Here is a 26811-nt window from a genome sequence, read left to right on the forward strand (position 1 = left end):
GCGGCGACTGGCGGCGGCGAGCGCGGGACGCCTCCCCGGCGGCGAATGGCGGCGGCAAGCGCGAGACGCCTCCCCGGTGGCGATTTCGGCGTGGGCGCTTGAAACCCTAGGCGCCATCGCAAAGAAAAGAAGAGAACCGGAGATAAGGAATAGATGTCAATAATCATCTTTCCCAAATTACCCTTATACTACCTATGCTACCCTATACTACTGATCAAAGTTGCAGTAGTATAAAAAAATCAACCGTCCGATCTTTACATACGAGCCTTTCTCGAACGGTAGTATATAGTCATATTGTGCACCGTAAAAGACCTAGTGTTATGGAGGGCCGCTTGATCCATGAGTGCACGAACCGGATGAGTCGACATTCAAATGCAGTGGCATTTCAAATGATATTAGCTGCAGTTGCAACAAACAAGTTCCATCTAAGTATGAACACTAGGATGCATACTATTTCTCAGCAACACATAGGTTGGCTCATGAAGTCTATTGTGTATAGCCCTCCCGCGCGAGCCACAACATCTGCATATCTCTCCAAGGTGGCTAGTGGTCTAGTGGACGAACCGTACCTTTACACGCTTGAATAAATCTCCGGCCGCTGTCCTATATGTTAGATGCAGTACATGTTGGCGTTCTGATGTACAATTGGAGAGAAGACAACAGAAAGGAAATTCTCAAAAAAAAATGAATGGTGTTTGGTGTGTTCAAGGAATTTCACATCATGCCAAATAAACCAATACTTCCTCCGTTCCAAATTATAAGTCATTCCAAGAATCTTGGAGAGTCAAAAATTTTCAAGTTTGACCAAATTTATATAACAAGATAATAACATTTATGATACCAATTAAGTATTATTAGATTCTTTGTTAGCTATATTTTCATAGTATTTCTATTTGATGTCATAAATCTTTGTGCTTCTCTCTATAATTTTGGTCAAACTTTGAGATGATTTGACTCTCCAAAATTTTTGGAATGACTTATAATTTGAAACGGAGGGAGTATTTCAGTTGGTTATTAAGCTCTGGACCTCGGAGGCAACAAAGCACATGGGTATTCAAAACAACATAATACGAAGCATGCAGTAGCAGCAACTGTTACAGGGTACACTAGGATTATCTACCACCTGCAAAAAGAGTGACCATTCTTTTTGATATAGAAAAGTGGCCTTTTTTTTTTGGTCTTCTGTTCACACTCATCATACTCAGGAGCTGGCCACGGGAAGTGAACAGCATACCGAATTACCGATACAGAAGGTGCCGAAAGCCTTAGATGGAGCATGTTTTGCTGTTCGTGCATGTGCTAGCTAGTGACTACCCGGAGTGCAAGACGCGAGTATCACAGCAGAACTGGGGTTGTTTGTTCCCCTAATCCGTATTCCCTAGGGCCAGTCTCACGCCTTAGTTTTACTCCATCGCTGACTGGTACCCAAGAAAAGTATGCTGGTGATACGAAACCTGGTAGAATCTGTCTGTGCAATAAACTAATTCCTAGTGCCTTCCATTCATATAGAAGAAAAAAAAATCACCGCTCCCCCCCCCCCCCCCCGCGCCCCCCTTTCTCTCTGTCTCTCTGTTTGACAAATACGGGTAGGGTATCAGTTACATAGTGGTACACTAGTCATTGCTTGGTACAGTTCTTGGTACTTATATGCAAGTAGTTTATGCGGTACACTAGTCATTGCTTCTTGGTAAGGTGCTATTGCATTATATCATGCTGCTGCCTGTCAAGAATGATTCAACAGTAAACTTTGAAACTCCCAAAGTACTCCAAGGACTGTTTGGTCTGAAACTTTTCCACTCCAGCTATCTAACGTTTCAAGAAAGTATTTTCATGTCCATTCTGTTTGTAAGAGGGGAACATCAATTATGATTTTTGTGATTGACTGATATAACATAACTATTGGGACCAATAAGTATTAAACGTCAAAAGCAAGCAATATATGTTTCTAGCATGCTAACATCATCTACGAATGACTCATCACAAGCAATCAATCTAACAATCTACTACTACAAAGACTGGAGTTCATCTTCACGCTTTGCCCGTCATGTCACGTCGCGTCGCCTCACCTTAGTGCGCCTTCGCTGCGTCATCCTGGCAAAAAATCATCAGACGCCATGCAATCGCTTCATCAGGCTTTCGTTAACCGCTCTAATTAATCTGTGTGATCACTTCCATCACAAGGAAAGTGCATCGCCCTGCAGTCGAAAATCGAGCGATGCTCTCCCGCTTCCCCATCGTGCACCTCGTAGGAGTGAGAATCAAGCGATTGCTCTCATGCCACATAAAAAAAACTCACCAAGCATTCTGTACCTGTGGATCTCCTGCTCACATTCCATTTTTTATGTTGGAGCAACATCAGAAGTTACATGAATTGTTGAAAGAAGAAAATGTAAAGAGAAAAATCAAGACAATATTTTCTGCTAATTGCAGCGTTCAGTCTCTACCAGGGTACATAAGAAAAATTTGAATGGTGTTCGGAGTGTTCAGGGAATTTCACATCATGCCAAATTTCACCATATTTCAGTTAGTTATTAAGCTCTGGACCTTCGAGACAACAAGGCACATGGCATTCAAAACAACACAATACGAAACTTGCACTAGCTGCGCAACTGTTACAGGGTACACGAGGATTATCTACTACCTGCAAAAAAAAAGTGCGACCTTATTTTTTGATATAGAAGAGTGGCTTTTGGTCTTTTGCTAGCAGAGAAAAGAGGATTAAGGGAAGAGTACCATTCATCACCTGGGAGCTGCTCTCCTACTCAGGAGCTGGCCACAGGATGGCGATACAGAAGGTGCCGCAGAAGGCGCATGTTTTGCTATTAGTGCATCGTGCACGTGCTAGCTGATGACTACCCGAGTGCAGGGCGCGAGTATCACGACTAGGGTTGTTTGTTCCCCTAATCCATATTCTCAGGGGCCAGTCTCACGCCGTAGTTTCACTCCATCATCCACGGGTGTCCAGAATAAGCAACGCTGGTGGCACGAAATAAACCCGGCAGAATCTGTTTGTGCAATAAGCTAATTCCTAGTGCCTTCCATTCCTATAGAAGAAAAAAAAAATCCGCCGCTCACCCCACCTCCCCCTCTTTTTTTTTACAAATACAGTTCGTGGTAGTAGAAAAGACAAAGGTAGGATATGAGTTATATAGTGGTGCACTAGTCATTGCTTGGTACAGTTCTTGGTAGTTATATGCAAGTAGTTCAAACATTATGGGGGTACACTGGTCATTGCTTCTTGGTAGGTTACAATGTGACACATGTCCTTCTGAAAGTCAATACCGGTGGGGCGGTCTTTCCCCACCCGGCCGATTTTTTTTTTTTTTAGTTTGCTGCCTGTCAAGAATGATTCAATAGTAATCATTGAAACCCCTGAAGTTCTCCAAGGACTGTTCGGGTTGAAACTTTGCCGCTCCAGCTATCTAACATTTCAAGAAAGTATTTTCAACTCCATACTGTTTGCAAGGCGAATGGTCTCATTAGGCCATCAATAATGATTTTTTTGTGGTTGAGTGATAACATAACTGTTAGGACTAATAAAGTATGAAACATCAGAAGCAAGCAATACACGTTTCTTGCAGGCTAAGATCATCTATGAATAACTCATCACAAGCAATCAGTCTATCAACTACTAAAAAGATTGGAGTTCATCTTCACGCTTTGTCTGTCACGTCGCGTGGCCTCACCTTCATGCGCCTTCGCTTCGTCATTCCGCCGAAAATCATCGCGGTGCGATCATTTCCATCACAAGGAAAGCACATCGCCCGGTGGCTGAAAATCGGGTGATGCTCCCCCCTTCCCTATCGTGCATCTCGCAGGAGCGAAAATCAAGCGATTGCTCTCATGCCATATAAAAAAACACATCAAACATTCTGTACCTGTGGACCTCCCCCTCACATTCCATTTTTTTATGTTGGAGCAACATCGGAAGTTACATGAATTGTTGAAAGAAGAAAAAGTGAAGAGAAAAATCAGGACAATATTCAAGAACAAGGGCGTGCGATCCTAATCTTGGTCAGCTAGGTCACCATTGATGGCTGCTGGATCGATGAGCTTTGTGCTAATTGCAGCGATCAATCTCTACCACTACCAGGGTACACAAGGAAAAGGTATTTTGGTTCTTTCTAGAGCTTAAAAATAGAAAAGAATAAATAATCAACAAAAAGATTAAATGGCATGGAAAAATGAGTTGTCAATATTTTAGATGGTGATTTTACGAAAACCCATGTTAGCGATGGCAATTCGCGAAGCCTAACATTTGCAATGGCGAACATTCAAATTTGTGAGACACAAGCGCCCTTTCCCGGCCCGGTGCGGGCGAGTCAAACAGGAGCTTCTTCCTCCCGATCCCATGCTCCATTCGCGTGCCGCCAAATCAGAGCATCATATCGGCCGCCAAGTCGACTCCTAGAACTCCAAATGGCCTCCGCGCGCGGCAAATCAGAGCATGAAGACCAACATCCACGATCAAAATCGAAGCTGTGGGCGCGCCGCTCTTGCCGTCGTCGCCTCTGCAGTCCAGGAGTTTGCGTCGGCGCTAGGGGCTCAGGCCGTTGCGCCCCCCGGAGATTAACCTGTTTCTGCCGCTGGCGGCTGGTGTCCGTGCTCCGAGGCGATTTCCCCTTCCCAGGTCCTCCCCATCCCCTGTTCCGCGCTTAGTTAAATCTGGCACTTGTAGCTAAGATAAGTGATAATCTGTTTGGCCAGCAACAATGCGCTCCAATATGCAGAACTCCACTGTTGGAAAAGTAAGCAAGTGCACTGCTGGTCGTCAAGCGAGGACGATTTGCTCAATCATCTCCTAGGCTTACTGATCACATGGGCGGACCAATATAGTCATCCTCTGTTTGCGTGTGATATGCTTCGATGACATATCACGTTCATGGATCAATGGAAATCGGCGAAGTCTCACAAATTTTTTACACTAAATGCCACGCAAGAATTTCATTACTTTTTACAATAGCATTTCTTGCAGGAGAGGGGCCTGCCCGTGCACCTCATCCAACCATCTTCTGAATATGAATATATCATATTCCAGCCCCTGTTTGCAAAGTGGGCTACTGAACCGTCAGTTTCGTTACAGATAGCAAATAAATCTGGGAATTTCTCCTTGAGAGGGACCATTCCACAGTTCCACACCATGGATCTCTCCAGAAATCAGTAAACTGACCATTTCCCACACACATTGATCTTCCTTTCAAATATATATGTTTCTGAAGTTGAGACACAAATTCTGAAATTTCTCATTTCCTGCTGCCTGCCATTCCTTGCTATAGGAATTAACTTTTACCCCCACGACTACTATACTACAACTTATCCTCATCTTTCTCCTAGTGGTGTTAAACAATACATGAAGGGAGAGATAAGGAAGGGATATTTAAGATGATGCTAGTATCAGAAGATATATAATGGCTTCCTCAAAAAGCATTTCGGGTACACTAGCCATTATCGTTTGCTCTGTGGATTACATTGTAATGGCTTGAAACAGGTTACAAGTACTCTCGCCTATGGACTGAGCAGAATTCATGTGTTCAGTAGCAGACTGGCAGTATGCCTTCACATTTCAATACTTGTAGATACTCCCTGTCGCTCTGGTTAAAAAAAAATATGTTGTTCAGGATATTGACACGGTTAACAGGATGAACTCTAACAAAAAAATATTTGCATATATATGATATTTTAAATTTTGTACAAATTTTAGTTTGATAGTTATGCAAAGCAAATGCTTAACCAAATTTTCAGATGATTGCAGAGCATAAATATAGTTATATGTGGATACAATTTTTTTCTGATCATCATTCAATTAAAGATTTAGATATTCTATTATGAGAATTTTCACAATGATCGAAAAAATAAGAGACGACCATCTAACACAATCGTACGGTGGTCAAAGTAGGAAGTAACTAGACTAAAGTACCTCATGGTACAATAATATGAGAACAAGTACCAAAAAGTGGCACCAAATATTAATTTAATTTAATTTTTGTAAGTACCTAGCTAGAAAAATTTTTAAGACAAAAGTACCTGAAAGTACCCATTGCTATTTTACAATCATTGTAACAAAGATCTTATATTATATAATTTATTTCTGCCTTGTAGGACTCACAGCTAATGTTTCATAATCATATTAAGACTTAAGACACTTTAGCATATGGCTAATTGATTTTGTCTAAATCAAACTAGTAGACACATTCCAGTCTGCAGACCCATTACGTGAAAACAATGATAAAGTAATTTAATTGGCGAACATTGCATAAAAAGCGCTTGCATTTGAATATAGGCTTGCATTTTCACTAGTTCTAACATCTATACGACTATACCAATTAAACTGAGTTCTTCAGTGATCAACGATCATGGGGCACTGGGAGGTCGCCTTGCTCATACTCTGCTGCTGCTCTAGTGGCAGCCCTGACTTACCGCTTGTTGAGAGTGGATCAAACGATGCAATGATGGACAGCATGTTCCCTGACACCTTCTATTCGTAATATTATTTTGCATTCCATGCATGGTGTCTTGCTCTGATGCAAGTTGTATAGTTCTCTGTTTTGAATTTTGATCCACTATTTCTTTGGTCGGTTCGACTACATATATTATGTTTGGACGAAGTGAGAGTTAATGTCAGGGCCGAAGAAGGACGGATGTGATATGTATAACTTGATTGATGATTGATTTATAGTACTGGTGCCATCTTCCCAAGTTAGTCAATGCTTTCAACAACATTGGTAAATATCAATAGGTTGCTATTAATAAAAGCACTGCTTGGAACTAGGATATAAAAAAAGGAAAAAGTTCAAATTACACTCCTCGATCAAGTATCGTCAAGTTTGGGTGTTATCCAGACCAATTTACCTCCTAAACTATTTCTTGGATCAATTTATATCCCTAAACTATATTATTTGGTCCTTAATAAGATTTTTGTTTTTATTTATCCATTCACAAGCAAAGCTTTTAGTTAAAGTTTTGCCAGATGATAGCAGACATCATAACATATTGTAGAAAGATATGTTAAGAATTTTTCATCATTATGTTGATAGGGTGTGATACTTAATAATAAATTAGCTCTTATGATAAAAAAATCATAGAAAAAATAATGATGAAAAGTTTATAATATTTTTAGATATACATTGTGATGCCCACTACAGCGCTACAAAATCTTCAATTAAGATTCCACTTGTATATGGAGAAATTAAAAAAACAAATTATATTAGGAGGTAAATTGAACCAAATGACATAGTAATAACTAATGTCTAGTCTTTATCGAACCAACCTTGAAGGAATTGGGGGAAAATAATTGAAGTTGCATCTGAGCTTTGCTATTTTAAATATAAAACTCATGGTCATGACACGAACCTAATAAATTTGCATTTCTTAGTTGCCATTTCCGTGAAAGTCTATGAAGTTGGAGACACTGACAGCTCTGGCCCAATGTCTCGCTGGAACGGTGCCGGAAAGACGCACACTGTGAGTGCCTCAGCGATAGATTACGGCGACTCGCAAACTTTTCCAGTTAGTATATGCTCAAGCACCAACGGGAGTAGGAATTTATTTGGCATTGCTGCTCCGGAGATGGTAACAGCAGTGAGCGGTCTGAAGATAACAACTTAACGTCAACTGACGGAGATGGTAACCAATGGATATGAAATTTAAAATAATGGCACTAGAGACAATTGAAGAATTTACATGGTAATGAGGGGAGTGCTATAAAATTTCTAATGGTATTGAGATAATTCACTGAATATTTGTAGGTCCATTTGTTCTATTTAAAATTCCATGCAGGATTCAAATCCCTCGAAATTTGCTCAGGGTTTTCTTTGTGTGTTCCATGTCCATCGAATGAGAGCTGTCCTCTTTGGCATAGTAGCTCTTCCATTCGATTTTTTATTTCACACGTGCAGCATACACACGGACGGGCACACGGTCGGCACAGGTTACAAAGTCCGTGTCGAATTACTGATAGATAGTGAGATATAACGACTCCCTTGACATGGTCCCATCAGCAGCATGTAACGAATATGACACTATTTAGACCATTTCGAGTGATTTTGGTGATCGAGTGACAACACAATCAATGGGACTAACGAGTTTGCGAGATCATACTTGTAGGATTTCTTAAGTCCCTTGGATGATGTCCAAACCATATCCGAGACGTCCAATGCACCGTCGAGACGAGAAGTCCAATACACCGCCGAGACGAGATGCCCAATGCGCCATCAAGGCGAGATGCCCAATGCGCCGTCAAGACAAGACGTCCAATACACCGTCGAGACAAAGTGTCCAATCCACCGCGGAGATATCAAGTCGCAGTGAAAAAACAGAGAGAATATATTTGGAGTGTCCAAATGACCGCTGCGACGAGTTGGACAAGTGGAATAAGAAATAGAAAATTCCAGTGGGGTCGGATAATCCAAATCAGCCAGATCGGATAGACAATCCAAAGCACTCGGATTATCTGAACCAACAGAAATGAAGCTCGGACTTTGAGTAGTAGTTTTACTCAGAGAGTATGTTTTCGAAGAGCTGAAAAATGTCTATGAGACCGGATTATCCGAAGCTAAGAAAGTAGGCATAGGACAAAGGCTCGGATAGTGTACCAGAGAGCCTGTTCTATCAGTTGGATTTCATGCTTCAGGGTCGGATAATCCGACATGACTGTATCTGAGAGTCGGACAAATGAACATGAGGAATGATCAGTGAACGTTGGAAGGGATTCAAATTTGAAGAAGACACCGGATGATCCGACGCATCATTCAACAAGACGTCGGATAAACACGTCGGATGAATAACGTCAGCAAGTGTTTAAACTGCAACGGCTACGGGGGAAATCACAGTGGGGTCGGATGATCCGACACCCTTGGGCAGGCATCGTCGGATTATCCGAAACTACGCAGAAAAAGCGGTAACGGCTACTCAACGGCTATCTGAGTTGGTGGCCTATATAAGTGGCTCTCCCCCATCATTTGAAGCTTGCTGGAGTTCAGAGAGACCCTAGACACTTTGAAGAACATCTCCAAACCAACCAAAGAGCAAATAGATCACATCTTTAGGTTTAGCACTAGTTTAGCTCCTGAGTGAGTGAGTGAGTGAGCAAGGTTGTGTGCCTTGTGCCTTAGTTCTTGAGTGAATAAAAGTATATCTCGGTGAGCCGGCCATCCTTGGAGTCTTGGTGACTCGCCGGCACATCTTCGACCCTCCGGCTTGGTGTGGAGCGGCGACGACAAGCTTTGTGTGGGGGACGTGGAGACCCCGTTTTTTGGTGGAGAAGCTCCTTAGAGGAATCCGGGATCAAGGTGACCGTGGGCTAGGTATCCTCGGGAGGGATTTGATTGCCGAGAAGCAATACTCTTTGTGAGTGCTTCAACAATGTGGACGTAGGTGTGCCTTTGTGGCTAACCGAACCACGGGATAAATCCTCGTGTCACAAGAGTTTGCTTTCTCTCATCCCTCTTTAAGATTCCGCATTTACTTTTTGCAATCTTGTGTGCTTTTACTTTCATAGAATAGAATCTTAATAGGATTGGCTATAGGTTACATAACTCTTTTGGGATGAGGGTTTTCACACTAGAAGAATACTAGTTGCACATTTAGATAGCATGTCTTAGTTTAAATATTGTGCAAATAGTTGGAGCTTGATGTTAAGATTTTTAGTTTGCCTAATTCACCCTCTCTCTCTTAAACTACAAGCACCCGATTCCTTTCAGAGCGGCATACCAACGCCTTGAAGCACGGCCGCCCAAGAAATAACAGGGCGAAACAGGATGCTGACGGCTTGTGATCCGTAATCACTCTGCTTTATTAGAATTCCTAGCGGCAGCAAGAGTAACAGGAGCCTACTAGTGCCCGCCTGTCCCAGTTTTGCTTCAAACTAATTTATTAGGCCGTTCACATTGCAAGTATATATCATGCAAGTTTCATATTTGCATTTAAGGTGCTACGTCAGCAAATTAGATGACATGGTGACATGATGTTTATGACGTGAGATATGGTAGCAGTTTCATCACAATAAAACTCATCGTACACACGGTTACCAATACCCTAAAACTATTTTATAATCTCCATTAAGTGAGTTCTTTATCTACACACATCTCATCCAGTCCTAGTCACTTATTAAGTGCAACATTTAAATTATATGGTAGCCTATAAAATTGTGAAATAAAACTTTGCATTATGAGATATTCATCTACTCCAATGGCTTGGAAACTATGCTGTACATTGCACTGAGAATGACCCTAGTCTGATGAAGACCGTGACTTGAAAGGTCAGTGGTGGCTACATGAAAGTGTATGCTGATCTTCTTGGTTGCTGCTGTCTAAGTGCGAGTTCCCCCTTGCGCCTGTTGATCCGTAATTTAGATCCCTTGTGCTTTGCTCACCATGCAACATGATCGTGTATCATAGCAAGCTGTAGAAGCATCATTCACGGTGGTGGAACCGCAGGAAAATCATTATATCCTAAGCGGATGGTTTCCTGGTGCCTTCCATCACTATATAAGTCAATTAATTTGGGGTCCCCCTTCTCTACTGCACCTCATCCTCCCATATATCCGTGGTTGTATTGCTCATAGTGATGTTGTCAAACTTAAAGGCTACACTGGACAAATAATACGGTGTAATTTTTTTTATCACGCCACAAGGTGGAAGGTGTTATAGAATAGGGAAATGTCCAGCTTAGGTTCTCCTACTATTATAAAGTCCGATTTCAACATTCAACTATAAAAATCGGATAATAAGGCCATCCAACAATTGAAACCAGACAAATTATGTCCTTTGGCTAGTTTCCAATGTAGTTTTTTAGTTTATGAAAAATAAAAATATTCAAGTTTAAACTAAAAATTTATAAGTAATTCATTTTCAATAAAAACTATGAAACGTGTACCAGCATTTTTAAAAATGTAATCTAGCTATTGGCACACTACTTGCGAGTTATTCATATCTATTTTTTAGTGTTGCTCGTATTTGTTCGCTTGTAGTTATGCCTATTAGTTTTGAATTAATAAGATTCAAATAGAGAAACAATATTCAATTACATTTTCATAAGAACTTGGTACTAGTTTCATTATTTTTTATTTATAAAAAAATATAAAACCATAGAAATGGTACTAGCTACTTTTAAGAAAAGTACCAGTAATGTTAGAAAAAGTAACCTTTTCTGATCCATGCCTTTATTAATAAAAGTAACTTTATACTTCATGATAGTTAAGAAATCATAATATTGTAGTATATGAATTTTAGAAATAGTAACTTTTTGGTTCATGATAAGAAGTAACTTGCCAATAATATACATGTTAAGAAGTAACTTGCCAATAATATACATGCTATGAAATAGTAACTTTTTGGTTCATGTTATGAAGTAACTTTAATAAGGTTTTGTTTAAAAAAAGGTAACAACACCACTTTTAGCAAAATATAGTCCAATTGAAGCTCTTGCTAAAACGAATAATGGTATAATAAAATTTTGTTTTCAATGTGGCTGGTTGTAGAACTATTAATTTTTTCAAAAGTTAAGTTTGATATGCATGTACTCATCACGGTTCACATGCACCTATACGATGGTGGGTTAAGGGGCTCTGCACCTATCCTTACCGGGATAGCCCTCTTCTCGTAGTTAGGTCATAGCTTTATAGTACTAGTGCTAGCTTGGATCTAGAATATAAAAATGAAGTAACAACTAAAGTCCAGTGTTTATCGAAACCTACCTTAGCTTGAAGGATTTAGAGAAAAAAACAAAAGATGCATGTGTAGATTTTCTATTGTCATTATAGATATCATGATAATATCAATGACACGAATTAATGAAAAATATTAGAATGATGATTAATTAGATTTGGAGGAAGAATAGTATGAATCCGAACACAGAGCATACAAGGGGGGGGGGGACTTTTCCATGATTCAAATTTGCTCAGGTTTTCCATTATGTGTTTCATGTCCGCAAATGAGAGCTGTCCTCTTTGGCATAGTACGTTTTCCATTCGATTATTTTATTTTATATGAACATATACGCACAGCGCCGGTTACAAATTCCGCGTCCAATCACTGATATTTCTTTTTGCAACGAACTTAGGAGAGCTGCCAATATTCGTTAGAAAAATGACAATGCGATACCAACATCTTGAAGCACTGATAGTGAGATGCCAATACCAATATCCGTGCCGAAGCACTCATAGAGTCATAGTGAGACATATGAACCCAGTAAGGAGTGGCATATATACCAACGCTTACGCTTTCAAGCGCACCGCTGAGGGGGAAATAACAGGGCCAACCAGCCGAGTAGGATGCAGTGGCATGATGACCCCTTGTGATCCGTCATCACTCTACAAGAATTATTCCTAGCAACAGATCAAAAGTATATATATACATATGATCCGTAATCTCTCTAGCAGCAAGGGTAAGAGGATCGTACAGACAAGCCTGCCCGACTCAGTCACTAGTTTTTGCCGGGTTTGCATGTGCCCTGTTGTGCCCGGGTTTGCGACTCAAAGGCAGTGGTCAAGCGGTGCTGGTTCGGCCTTGGGCCTGTTGATCCATAGCTTAGATCCCTTGACCTTTTGCTCTCCATGCAGCCAGCTCATGCAGCACACCAATACAAAACACTTTCTACGTACCTTGCTGGAACCGCAGCAAATAAATGATTGTATTCCAAGCCGATTGTTTCCTGGTGCCTTCCATCACCATAGATCAATTGATTTGGGCTTTTCCCCTTCTTTAGTGCACCTCAGCCTCTCATCCATTGTTGTGTTTGCTTACATGGGTGTTGGCAAACTTGTAAAGGGCAAACCGGACAAATAACCATCTAGTGTATGGGAGTTTTTATAAAAGAATATACTGGCACACTCTATTTAACTTCCTGATGAACTTTGGTCAATACCTATATCGCGGTTTGTTTCGATAGAGATGCAGGCCTAATTTCTCGTGTAGCTAAACTTTATGGAACCCAGAAAAGATGGCAGATCAACAAAAGGCCTTCTAAGAAAACAATTTTGGTGCGTCGTGCTTATGTAGATGAAGAAATACTTAATTAATAATGTACCTGGCTGAAATATGAACGATAAATATTACTAGTCATTAATACATCAAACTTATTTTCCTTTCCTCCTTCAATGTCTCCATTTCCGTATTGAAACATGTTTTTTCTCATTGTGAATGTTACGTGACAGCATGACATAATATATACGATGAACTAAATCAGGGATGACCATGACAATTAACATGTAAGTTGCAATAGAATTTGAAATCGGACAGCAAAGGGATTATGGGAGTGGTTCGAAAACACAGGCAACGAATCTGAGCGGATTGAAAAATAGAATTTGAAACCGGTTCTGGATATTCTGATAGTGTCGCTGCCCCCGGTCGATCCCCTGGTCGACCTGATCAATCCATCACACATGAGTCTCGTATGTTTACTGCTGGTCTGCATTGGTTGAGCGCCGTGCCCTCACCGTCGACCCAATAAGCACATGAACTCGCTGCCGTAGATGAGGTCATCGCATGCCTGTGGACCGGTCGTGCGGCTGTGAGAAAGGGAGGTGTGGCCTAAAGGATCATGGCCACCCGGCTCCGACCTTTGCTGGCCTAGAAGATGCAACGACGGCTAATCTGGCATTTATAAAAACATGCTAGAAAACTATTAATTTAGAGTGGTTTCTTTTTTTCCTGATGATTCCTATGCTCGCTCGTTGAACCTCTCAGGACTTACGATATCTTCTAGTTATTTTCTTTCTGACCTCCGTTACCCAGCTTAGGGTACATACTACGATCGAGTGGTATCGTCTATCCTATTTTCGGAATAAAAATATAAACTAAATATAATGATCATATTATTCCTTCCAATACTATGCATTTTGATCTATCTAATTATACAATCATTTTAGAGTACACTAGAAATGTTGAAAACATAGTAACAACGTGTGGTGCTGGAGTCAGAGGGACATGACACTGGAAAAGTCCAAGTAGTATGGATGGAGTGGGACTTCATCCAATGATTTTGCTAGGTAAACCCATCAACGAAGCTAATTCCTAGATCCAGTTATGACCTATAATGACAGTTTACCATTACAGAAGTGCTGGAAGATCGAGCTTCCTCACTTCTTGCGCTAACTACTTTCTGAGTCAATCGCCCAAATATGCAACTTTGATGATATATAGTAGAACCTCGAAGGAGAAAGATGTGCAAAAACCATTAACTTGCTTATCACCTTGTTTCCTGACACCTTGTTTTCCGACACACACCACGTACGCATCCAATGTTTTCTCTTGTACACCACAAGTGACGATTGTTATCTGTTTCTCTTTCACTATCTATTACTAATTCTAGGTAGCTATTGGGTGGCAAAATGGACTAATATAAGACGAATGAGGATATTGGAGAAACGCTTATTGGTACCAGCAATTTAGTGCCGGTCACGTAGGAGCCGGCACTAACGTGCATGTACAGTACACGACGGTAATGTTAGTGCCGGCTAGACTCTCCAGCCGGCACTAAAGTGTCACCCCCCAACGGTCAGCGGCCCACCCCTAACGGTCAGCAGCCAATTTAGTGCCGGCTGGACTTCCCAGCCGGCACTAACTTGGCACGGTGCAGGTTAGTGCCGGCTTAAGGTTTCAGCCGGCACTAACCGTCGACAGTTTGTGCTGGCTCAAATTACTGGCCGGCACTAAGTTGCCCCCTATATACTGGCTCTCTTCTTCCCCAGCCTGACTCATCCATTTGGCCGAGCTTCTCCTCTCTCCCATGTCGTGTTAGAGGGGAGGTGCTGCCCATTTTCTCCAAAATTTGTGAGGATTTCACCCATCCAAGTACACCAAAGGTTAGCAGCTTCTTCCACTCTTCTTTCACGGTGTTTATTCTTTCGTTTCATGCTTTCTACTTAAAGAAAATAGTGATTTTAAGGTTGAGGAACAATGAGCATAATTTTTCAATTTGTTCATTAATTTGAGCAAAATAGAATTGATTTGTTGTGTTTTAGAGAAGGATTACTAGATAGTTTGAGTATGACACATTTAGATTATTTTTTTTGAATTATTTCACGGAGACATGTCTATATGTTATTATGCAAAATTTTAAGGATTTTAAGGATGTGGGAAAATGAACATGATTTATCAATTTGTTCATTAATTTGAGCAAGGTAGAATTATTTGTTGTTTTTTAGAGAAGGTTTACTATACAGTTTGACTATCACACATTTAGAATGATTTTTTTCGAATTATTTCATGGTGACATGTGTATATATTATTGTGCCAATTTATTTTGCTATTTACTTTAGGTTTACTAGATAGGTGGCCTATGACACATTTACAATTTTTTTTCGAATTACTTCATAGTAACTTGTTTTGAGATATGTAGAATTGATTTTTGTTTTTATACGGTAATTAATTACAGATGGACCGGCAATGGATGCACGGTAGCCGGAGCACCTCGGCGTGGATTCAGGGTTTAGATTCTTTTCTCAAGGCGGCAATGGCAAATAGGTCGCCAGAGGGTTTAATGTGTTGTCCATGCAGTGTTTGCGAAAATAAAAAGGAATTCCGGAAAAGAGATACTCTATGAAATCACCTGGCCTTGAATGGATTCATAAGTAACTATATCCTTTGGACCAAGCACGGCGAAGTTGGAGTTATGATGGAAGATAATGAAGAAGATGTTGATGATGATAACAACCTTCCAGATTGGGCATGGGTTCACGAAGCAGGTGGCTTTCAAGATGAACTAATGGACGAGGGTGAAGCAAATGTTGCACAAGAGGAGCCACCTGACGAGCTAGGTCAGGTATTGCTTGATGCACAGAAAGACAGTGAGACTGTGAAGGAGGCATTAAAATTCGAGAAGATGTTGGAGGATCACAAAAGGCCGTTGTTCCCTAGTTGCAAACCGGAGCAAAAGAAGTTGGGTACCACGCTGGAGATGCTGAAATGGAAGGCAACTAATGGTGTCACCGATAAGGGATTTGGTGAGCTATTAAAGATTGTAAAGAACATGCTTTCTGAGGGTAATGAATTGCCGTCAACAACATACGAAGCTAAAAAGATGGTTTGCCCTCTTGGATTGGACATGCAAAAGATTCACGCATGTCCTAACGATTGCATCCTGTATTGCGGCGAATACGAGAACTTGGAAGGTTGTCCTGTTTGCAGCGCATTGCGGTATAAGATCAGACGAGATGATCCAGGTGATGTTGATGGGCAGCCGGTAAAGAAGAGAGTTCCCGCAAAGTTGGTGTGGTACTTTCCTATAATACCACGTCTGAAGCGCTTTTTCAAAAACAAGGATAACGCTAAGTTGATGCGGTGGCACAAAGAAGACCGTAAGGAGGATCACATGATCAGACACCCAGCAGATGGGTCCCAGTGGAGAAACCTTAACCGAGAGTATCCTCAATTTGACAACGACCCAAGGAATATAAGATTTGATCTAAGTGAGGATGGAATGAATCCGTACGGTGAGTTTGGCAGCGCTCATAGTACAAGGCCCGTGACCCTATGTATGTTCAACCTTACTCTTTGGTTGTGCCTGAAGCGTAAGTTCATCATGATGCCGGTGCTTATAGAAGGGCCAAAAGAACTGTCACACCCTGAAATTTTTGAATTTCAGGATGTGATTAAAATTTAAAAAAAATAACAATTTTATTGTAATTTTAAAAATTTATCCAACACTTATTTTCTTTACAGGGAATTTAGTGTAAAATAAAATATATGTTGGTTGTTTTCCAAATTAAACAAGGTTGTTCTTTTGTGTTGCATTCATGCCACCTTTGCATTGTTTTATTGCTTGTTGTTCAATTTAAATTTGAATTCGTATGAGTTTGAATTTAAATTAAATGTGTTTGAATCTTTTCAAAAATAGAAAAGCCTTCCTTTTCCCCCTCTCCTTTTCAGCCCAGCCGGCCCATCTCTTCTTTTTCTTTTCTCCTTTTCTCTTCTTTCCCGCGGCCCAGAAAACCATCCCGTGCCAGCCCAAGACATTCCCCAGCCCGGCCCAGTCGGCACCCCCTCTCCCGCACCGGCCGACAGGCGGGCCCCGCCTGTCGGGCGTCCCCTTCCTCGTGCTGAACCGGGACTCCCCTGAGTCCGGGTGCCGCACGCGCTAGCGCGGCCTTCTTGGCGCACGCCGCTGCGCCGCCTTGGGACCGCACGCCAAGGATCTCCGCCCCTATATAAGCGCCGCACCGCCCCCCCTGGGAACCCCTCTCCTACCCACGCCGTCGCCCTTCGCCCCAAACCCTAGCCCGCGCCGCCTTTGGAGATGCCGAGCTCGGGCTCGACGCGGATCCGCCGCTCCGCCGCCTTCTCTCGGCGCCTGAGCATCCCCAGAGCTCCGAAGCAGGGTGAGCAACATCGCGCCCCCTTTCCTCCACCTCTATCCCGCTCTCACTCGCATAGTATTGCTCGCCGGCGCAACCATTCCGCCCCTCGCCGCCGTAGCTCCCTCCGCCGCGATTTCTTGCTGCCCCCAAGCACCCAGATGAGTTCGCTGCATCGCTCTCTCCCTCCCCATCCAAGTACCGAGCCAAATCGAGCCCAGGGCGTCTAGAACGCCTACTCCGGTGAGCCCCCCGCCAAGCGCCGCCGTCCGCCGGACTTCTGAGCCACCGGTTGACGCCCCCTTTAGCCCCAGCCCTTGGATCTAGATCCAACGGTCTAGATCCGTTTCGACCCAAGTCAATCCCAACCTTACCGGTCAACCAGGGCTCTTTTGCACTTAAGTCCTTCTGTTGTGCTAAAATCATCCCGCGGTCCATGCTAGGTGAAAAGAATTTACAAACCAGTCCTATCTTTTATGGTTTAACCCCTAAGCTTTTCCAAAATAGAACCCACAGTCCTGCTTAGGTATTTTTACATGCTAGCCCTTGAAGTCTATGGTTAATTAGGTTTTAGCCCCTGGTTTCTTCAGATCTTGCCCCTGAAAGCTCTATTTCTTCACAAATAATTCCTTAGACCTTGTTTTAGCCATATCTTTCACGTTTCAACTCCATTTTCAGCGATTCTTGTGCTCACGTGATCCTTATGACGTGTGCAATAGTTTTATAACCCTTTTTATTGTGTCTTACAAATCTTTTCTGTTAGCTCTTAACTCTTTAGTTAATCGCGACTAGATCCCTGAAGCACCGTTTAGTCTATAGAATCGCCGTTTTAGTTCCGTTTTCTGTGTTTCTTGCGCTCTCGTAACCGTAGCAGCGAGCCGTATCTGTTAGTACGCTCTCTTAAAGCCGTGATTCTCTTCTCGAATGTTGGAGATCAAAGTTTGCTCTATATCTCCATCGTCACTTCAAATTCATGTTTATTGGGGAAAAAACCCCAATAAGCTCTGCACTCAAACCATTAGAACTCTCCTCGGTCTTAGAATTGTATTTTGTTTTTGAGCATACAGTATATATCTAGAGAAATCTACATGGTTTTTGAGTAAGTCTCCTAACACTTGATTTTACGGAATAAATTGAAATTTAATGCCTAAAACTTTAATTGATTTCATACCTAGATGTCCGGTTCAGAAAGTAAATGCAATTTTGTAAACGAGAGGTATCTCCATTTGGGTTTGGAGGGGATAAGAAACAGTGGACGAAGCACACAGAAGAGTCCATTAATGGAGTGATGTAGGGGTGGGGATGTGGTGCACTGGTTGATGGAGATAACTGCAGTTAGGCAGGAGGGATTAACCCTCCAAGTGCCTTATTTAAAATATCTTATATACCTAGGTTATCCCTTAATGGTTCACAATTGATTGTTTCTTTAAAGGGAAGTTCTTCAGTGCCTTGCAAACAGACGGTAAAATAGCATCTTGATATTTCCTTTGATTTTTTTTAAAACATGTGGATATTACTATAAACAAATGCAATACAAAGCACTTGTGGCAAATGTGGACATGTATGCAAGGATCACCTGTCCACTCCTCCCTCTCCAGGCACCATAAATTTAATAGAACTTCAAGCGATGGACATGAACAACACGATAATGAGCCCAAACTGCTTCCTTTGGGGGTGGGGGTTGCTGGGGCCGGGGTGTGCTTGCTCTGAGGCTTAAAAATGGGGCTGTGGGAAGTGGAGGACTGGCAGGAGGAGTAGAGCGGCGAGGCAGAGTGCCGCTGGCCGTAGGCGACGGATGGAGGACGATAGCGAATGACCGGCATCAGCACATGAGGAGCTCCAAAACAGACTGGTTAGCTAGTCAGGGGTGGTGCCGGCTGTGAGAAAGCCGCCAGGATGGATGGAATGGAGGAGAGGGGCGACGCAGTGAGTAACACGTGCAGACGTGACCGAGAGAGGAAGGAGAACGATAGTATTGCGATCTGAACCGTTAGTTGGGCATCGGACTGATGTCATCAATCGCCTGATCATAATAAGTGAAATACAGCACTCACCCGCCGCCTGCCACAAGAATGACTGCTGGCTTTTCCACGGTAGAGAAAGAGGAATAGCAGCTACTCGCAGCATGAGCTGGCCGCCGGTTGGGAATAACTTCGCAGTACTGAAGGCGTCGACATCCCCAGGGTGAGTGTTTTCTTCGCGAACGTGCCTGAGCACGCATAGGGTGAGAGTTCAAGGAAGAATCTGTCAGATTTGCTGTTGCAGCATGTTCTAATCGTTGATGACGCGGCATTCATTGCAGGTAAACCACAAATTGGGTTTCTTCCTCTAATCAACGGTGTTCGGAAGTCCCGGGCATGTAGTGCCATAAATCTCACACCATCAACCGCTGATACACAAGAAGAAGCATGCTAGTGGTAGAAATGTAGTCCTCGATTTCAAATCTGTAACAAGTTATTTCCTAGTGCCTTCCATCCCTATGGAAAATACAACTCTGGCTGTTTTTCCCTTACTGTGTGTTGGTCTTTGTGCTGGCGAAAGTAAGGGCAGCAAAGGAGTAGTATGTGAGATGGTTAGGATGCCTATTAGCTATATAGAGGTACCCGGAAGTTCTCCAACCGACATCTGGTACACTAGTCACTGTTGCTTGGCAGGTCCCAGTAATGGGACATGTGTGCATTAAATCATGCTGCCGTCTACAATGCATATATGTATGTCAAGGATATGAGCCAGATTAGGCTATTCTTTTGCATGAGATGCACATGTGGGTAGCAATTCTTCTATGCTAGCCTCATCATATCAAGATTTATCGCCCTAGTCTCCCCGAGCAAGTATGCGTTGCGTGCACCCGGGGTTCGCAGATGAGCCTCTAAGTATATAAGAAGAAAGTAAAATAAATTAATTTAAAGTTAGAAAGATTAAGAAGTAAGAACAAAGAGCCATCCTGTGAGGCAGCAGCGCCCAGACCTTATCGTCCAACTTGCTGCAGAAATGTCGTCCAGCAACAATCCCTGCTAGTGCCCTAATCCCTGCAGTAACATTGCGTGGTCACGTCAGTATTGGCTATTTTGCATCTGCTAGGATGTAATGTGGTATTTTTCTTTTTCTATATGATGCTACCATTATTGAACTTCACTATGTAAGAAAGTAACAAAAAAGACACCTTCATCAGAGATGCGGAATCAATACACGTCTGTAATTTATTATTAGAGACGCGGATCAACTACACGCGTCTTTGATGTGTTGGTTTCCCATGGATGTACACATCTGAGGTGAAAAATCAGAGACGTGTGTAGTGAAAATGCGTCTGTGTTTTTTTGAGATGTCATCACAGACGCAGTTTGAAAACACGTCTCTGATGAAGTAGTGTATATCGAACCATTATCCCATCCCCCTTCCCTTTCACCTACACATGGGTCCCATCAGTCATTCCTCCTCCTCCCCCGCGAACCCCCCGCGTCTTCAGTTCCGGAGGTCGGGAGGCGAACAGGCGACCGCTAGGGTTTCGTTCCCTGGGGACGCGCCACCCTCCGACCTCTGCCTCTCCTCATCCTCTGCTCCGGGGTAAGAGACTCCCCTCCCTGCTCCTGACCCCTCACGCCCTAATCGCGCGCCGGCCCCAGCTCGCCGTCGCCCCCATTCGGATCTCCGCCCCGCTGCCGAGGTACGCCCGTCCGTCCACGGCTTGGCTCGTAGATTGCTTGTTATGCTCGTTCCGTTCTAATTCGATTCGATTCGATTCGATCCGCGGGGGTAGGTAGGTAGCGGCCTCTCGAGGCTTCGGATCCTGTGGTCTGAGCGTTCTGATCTGCGGATCTGGGCACGTTGCTGCTGGGATCAGAGGTTCCAGGTCCTGGAGTTAATTTCGTAGGTGGTGGTTGTGATGTCGGCATAAACTAGGGTTTGAATGGTTTCGTGACAGCTTGGCACTACGATTTATTGGGGTTGGTTCTGGTAGCAATCGCCGGATTGGGTTTACATGGGGTATGATTCTACGTCAGATTGATGAAATTTTCAATCATGGAGAGTTCAACCTCGAGTCTTGTGTAGCTTAGCTTTTTAGGAACTGTTCAGATAGTGGGATTGGAGTTCTAATTTTCGAAACCCTAGCCAAATTGAGACTGAGATCTTGTTCCTTCATCTCCTGCAACGTTATCCCTTTCAAAAATCGAGATAGGCCAGGCATTAGCCTTTTCGATGTTGCATATTTTGTGCTAGATTTGGTTTCCCCACTTGTGATTAGTGCAAATCTCCCAAACCAAAGTGGGTGCTGTTGGATCAGGGAGATGATTTTTGCGGGGTTCAGAATGGTTTCTTTACTAGGAGTCACCTAAGCTGCTGCAGTAGATTTGTTTCCAGATTTATGATTGTCTGATTCAGTCCTGTCCAGTGGTATGCCTTCTGCTCTTTATAGGTAGTTCTTATCTGTGTTTAGTTGCCTGGTGAGAGGAGTAGCTGATGAATTAGTGCAACTGAGATGTGATTCAGATTTCAGATTTTTTTATATGTGGACTTGATTGCCTCCTGTGGGCCAGTAAACTAGATGTTTTCCGTGCTTCTGCTTATGGAGTTGAAGTTAGTGATGCACCTTAGCTCTGAAATTGTAGCATCTCTGTGCAAAAAAATTGAAATGAGTAGTAAATTTTTTGTCTTCTTTGTAGTGATTGTTTTACTTTCTAAATCAGAGTACATGGATCTATGCTTGACACTCATATAGTGATTCTTGCATTTACATTACTGCTTTATGGTTTCTTTGGTTGGTGGAATAATGGTAGCTGACTTTGAATTCTTCTGGGTTTATTGTTTTTCTTTTGCATGGGTCCTTGCTGAATAACAAACAAAGAAGGAATTGGTCCTTGCTGTCTGCTCATAGGTGACTTCTTTCAAAGTTTCTTATTGATTCATCCCTTATGTGCTACCCATGTTCAATATGCTCTCAGCTTCCTGGTGATAGATAAGTCATTCAGGTTCTTTGTTGCTAGATCTAAAAGCTTTTGCCTCTGGATTCTAGCTTGCTAAACTGCCAAACTTGATGGTCAATTGGATTAATATCTAGGTAGTTTAGATTGCAAGAATTTGCTGAAAAATAGCTGCTTCTACCACTGTTGGTTCTTGATATTGTATCTCACAAGGTAGCTGATAGATACCCTAAATAAAAGCTAAGTGGCCAGTTAGCTGATTATCAAAGTATTTTAGAATGCATGAATCTGCAGTTACATGTTCGCTCTCTGTCTTGCTGCCTTATGTTCTATGCGTGGTGCTTGGAAGTTTAGATATTACAGTGCAGCCTTCTGTGGCTGAAATTTACTTATTTGGGATTTACAGACTGAAGTTGCTAATTTTCAGGTTACTTCCACGTGCGAGGTAAAGGGTCCATTGATGCTGTCTGCTGCTTGGTAGGATCTGAAGTTTCTGCAGCACCCAGTGAGGGTATGTTTGGTTCCTCTGCAATAAGACACACAGAAGTGCCACAAAGAAAAGGTAGGTCTAGCTGATACCACCTATTGTTATTCCGTAATAAATGATGTACAAAAAAGATGATAGCTCATAATGATAGCTGCGGTGTCTAAAATATTTGTATACAATAGATGATAGCTCTATTTTCATCATGCATTTTTCTTCTTTAAATCATTTTGTAATTACTCATTGAGCAGGACGACTATGAAGTTGTCAGGAAAGTCTTTGGGGGCATCATCAAAATCATCAAAATCAAGCCTATAGCAGCATTGGCATGATTCGATTTGCTGTTTTGTTCTAAGTTTTCCCTTTCCTGTGAGGATTGTACCTAAAATGGTTTCTTCCAAGAAGACGTTTGCTCGGAGAAAGGTTGGCTCATAACTGTCTGAACATTCCACAGCTTCAGTTAATTTTGATCGAACACATAAATATATAGCTTAGTTATCACCTGATCATTAATTTTTGATGCAGTCGGTAACAAAAGTTCGATGCCTTGTCTCCACGCTATCATATCTCTGGATTTTGTATTTCCTCTTTGGTTCTGTTTAGTGAACTGAATGCTTGAATTTATATTTCTCCTTTGTGGTCTTGTAGGTTAGGTTATTTCATACCTTTGCAGTTGCAGCTAACTAATCATCTACAAAATAATTATTCTTTTGGCTACCAGTTCAATAATTATTGAAGCTCATTTGAAGTTCATGATGTTCATCAATAGTCATTTAAGCAGAAGTCCCTGGCTGGAAATAAGGATGCAGATTAGATAATTATGGTGACTTTAGAGATAGTTGTCGATTGATATGAATGACTTCAAAAGATTGTGTATGTGTATGTGTATCTGTAATGTATATATGGATAGATCCTATATATTTATGATGTAAATAAGACCTATTTCATGTCCTATTTTTCTATTTTTTTGTTTTTTTAACTCATCATCACAGACGCGTTTTCTTGTAGCCACGTCTCTGATGTGGGTCATCATAGACGCGTTTTAAACAGCCGCGTCTCTGATGACCCACATATTTCCGCGTCTGTGATGCGTTGTTATCATAGACGTGAATTTACAGACGCGCGATTTCTGAGTCTATGATGAGGTTTAAGAAGTGTCTCTAATAAAGTGTTCTTACATAGTGCTTGTTGTTGTTTGGTGACTTAAATTCTATTTGGATTTGGAATAAAATTTGCTTTTAGGACTTCTAGTTCTAATAAGACATGAATGTGGAATTTTACTATAAATATAACTCCTAACTTGCATGCATGTATACATAACAATATAACCAAAGGAGTGGAGGCTATCTTAGAGATCAAGCAGTTTAAAGGCCAACAACTCGGACCGACACAATGGCTCACCCATAGCTTGTAACGAGGAATTAGAAGCGCTCGAGCGAAATTAGCTAGGCAGTTCTATAGAATTCTTGTATACAGAAAGAATCGGAGGGTCCTAGATGGTCAATTAGGATATTGAGTTAGCGACAATCACTTGTACTGTTTTGAAGGTGTGCTTAATGAATTTACGGTCAGCTTTGCAAAATACAGTTCTCTTGTTTTTGTTGCTTCAACACCATCATATGGTTCAGCTATATCGTTCTTGATACGTTGAAAACCTCGTGTCGTACTCAATATCCTTTCAAGATCTGAGACTACTATGCAAAAACCAGTGGTATCAGATTCTGATAGAACTCCCATCATCGATCATGCAACTATAAACAGCTGACTGCCATGGTTGGATTTGCATAGTTTCGTTACCCTCCAAAAATCAAGACACAATAATAGTTGAGTAAGGTAACACTGTGTTGGAGAAGAGACTTTCCATTCAAACAAGCAACTTTTGAATAGAGTATATCCTTTATAATGGTAGGACGACAATTGGATACTTATAGACATAGACTGATACACACGTAAAATCTCTACGTGGTCAGTAAAATCATGCAGTTGGATATTCATGACGAAAATAAAACATACGTAAGAAGCTTCATAACTGAACCAAAATTTTATTTCAGTGATTCGACCCATAAAGAGCCTAGTGAGGGCATGGGCTGCCACTGGTTTCTTTTTTTCATCTAATGGTTTTTCGATTATACACTACAAGAAAAATGACCTTTCGTCCCTACATATTAACACCAGTCATTATTTGGTCCGGTATTAAAGCTGGCATGGAGCCATTTTAGTACCGAGTCTAAATTTGTAATCCTCCGGAGTCATTTTAGTACCGGCTCATAACACCACCCAGTACTAAAAGTCACATTTTAGTACCGGTTGGTATTTTAATCCGGTACTAAATGACTTTTAGTACCGGTTAATGGCACCGACCAGTACTAAAAAATGACGTTTAGTACCGGTTGGTGTCTTGGCTCATACTAAATAGGCCTCTATGGTTATTTCAAAAGGAAAGCATTTTATACCTAATCACATGTGATACATAGGTGGTCTGATAGGATTAGTGTTCATCTCTGCCTCTAATATTACTTACCCAGGCCGCTTTGTTCCCTATGCGCTCATCCACACGGGGCGCTGGCAGGACATGTCAAGCAAGGGCACGATCAAGCGTGGATGCTTCGATGATCTTGTGTTCTGAATGCTAGCCTCCGTCATCTCCTAGATAGTATAGCTGATCGAGTGCACGATCGTGGAGCAAACTCCATGCCATTGATCTTTGTCTGCGGCAAATCGTGCCCAGAGATCAATGGTGGTTAGACAGCCGCTGGGGTACGTTATTTCCTGTTGCCTACCTTTCTTATAGGATAATGTTTTTTTTTGCCCCACATCACTTCTACTGCTGCTTGCCCTGTTTTTCTCGATTTTCTTTTTGAATCTTTCTGCTGTGGTAGCGAACTGAAGTTCGATAAGGGGGAGACAAGAGGCTGCGCTAGTATCAGACGATATATATATATATATATATATATATATATATATATATATATATATATATATATATATATATATATATATATATATAATGGTTCCTTCAAAAAGCATTGCGGAGTACACTCGACAAATTAAAATAACAGATCGAGTTCACATGTAGGAAAGGATCTCACGAAAGTACTGTTTGGTGGTGGTATTCAATATTTCAACACTAGTATATACTCCGTACTATTCAAAATATATATCATTTATGCCATCAAGTCGGTCTAATATGTATGGCGTAACTTTAACCAAACAATTATGTAATATGACATGAATTTTTTCCAGAAATATGATATATGCAAACTAAATGCTTAGTTGATAAAAAGTTAAGATAAATTAATAGAATATATGCTTATATGTGGAGAATATATACTAGAGAATAAACAATAAGATCGAGTCAAATTCACTCTTCCCTTTTTGATGGCTTGAAATTGCTTGATCACTATCTCATCATCTTTTGGTTAAAAAAATCCTCTTGACAACAAATTCTTTAAACATCTATGTAGTATATCTTCAAATCATTAAGCTACTATTTGTAGTTAGAAATCCTACAACGTGTCCGATCCTATTCTATAACAATTATCCAAATAACATGCATCTAGTAACTTTTTCACTGTTTTAGCCATCTAGCTTGCCTCAACAGCTTGTCTCCGCTACGATCGTCTTTTCTAGGTCCGTGTTCGGCTGCTCCTCTACAACATCGTTGCAGCAACTTAGCCACTTGTCAAGCCTCTACGTAGCTGCTAGCCTGCGATGCTTCGGCAGGCATGGAAGAGTAAAGGAGAAGGTGCTCGCCGGCAACCATACCGCTGAATTCGCTCCTAGACAATGGGTGCACTGAAAGGACGCGCCATTGCTGGCAATGTGTGTCACCACTAGAGAGTGGATCATTGCAAGACACGGAAGCTTGTTAATTTACTGACACCTTCCATTCCTAAATATGCCGCATCCGGGCATGGCGTATGCAAGTTCTTTTGCTTCCAATCAACCATATCAGTTTTTGATGGTGCCAACTTATACTATATATGTCTTGACCAAGAGAGCTAATACCAGGGCTAAGGAAGGATGTGGCTAGTATGTATAGCTTTATTGATGATTGATTTATAGTTCCATTTGTCCCGTCCAAGCTAGTCATTGCTTTGTAGGCAACATGGTAAGAT

General features: G+C 41.7%; 2 long non-coding RNA genes across 3 annotated transcripts; both read left to right on the plus strand.

Moving 5' to 3' along the window:
* Window positions 1-21023: 21023 nt before the first annotated feature.
* Window positions 21024-22773, plus strand: LOC120679408. 2 transcript variants are annotated; one of them, XR_005677169.1, is made up of 3 exons: window positions 21024-21682; window positions 22134-22163; window positions 22637-22773. It is a non-coding gene; the product is annotated as an uncharacterized LOC120679408 (long non-coding RNA). The 2 variants fall into 2 exon arrangements; XR_005677170.1 differs by having other exon boundaries at window positions 22137-22163.
* Window positions 22774-23029: 256 nt separating this feature from the next.
* Window positions 23030-23669, plus strand: LOC120679452. The gene is made up of 2 exons (XR_005677200.1): window positions 23030-23116; window positions 23415-23669. It is a non-coding gene; the product is annotated as an uncharacterized LOC120679452 (long non-coding RNA).
* The last annotated feature ends 3142 nt before the right edge of the window (window positions 23670-26811 follow it).

Source organism: Panicum virgatum, chromosome 6N (assembly GCF_016808335.1).
Source record: "Panicum virgatum strain AP13 chromosome 6N, P.virgatum_v5, whole genome shotgun sequence".
NCBI classification, from domain to species: Eukaryota; Viridiplantae; Streptophyta; class Magnoliopsida; order Poales; family Poaceae; genus Panicum; species Panicum virgatum.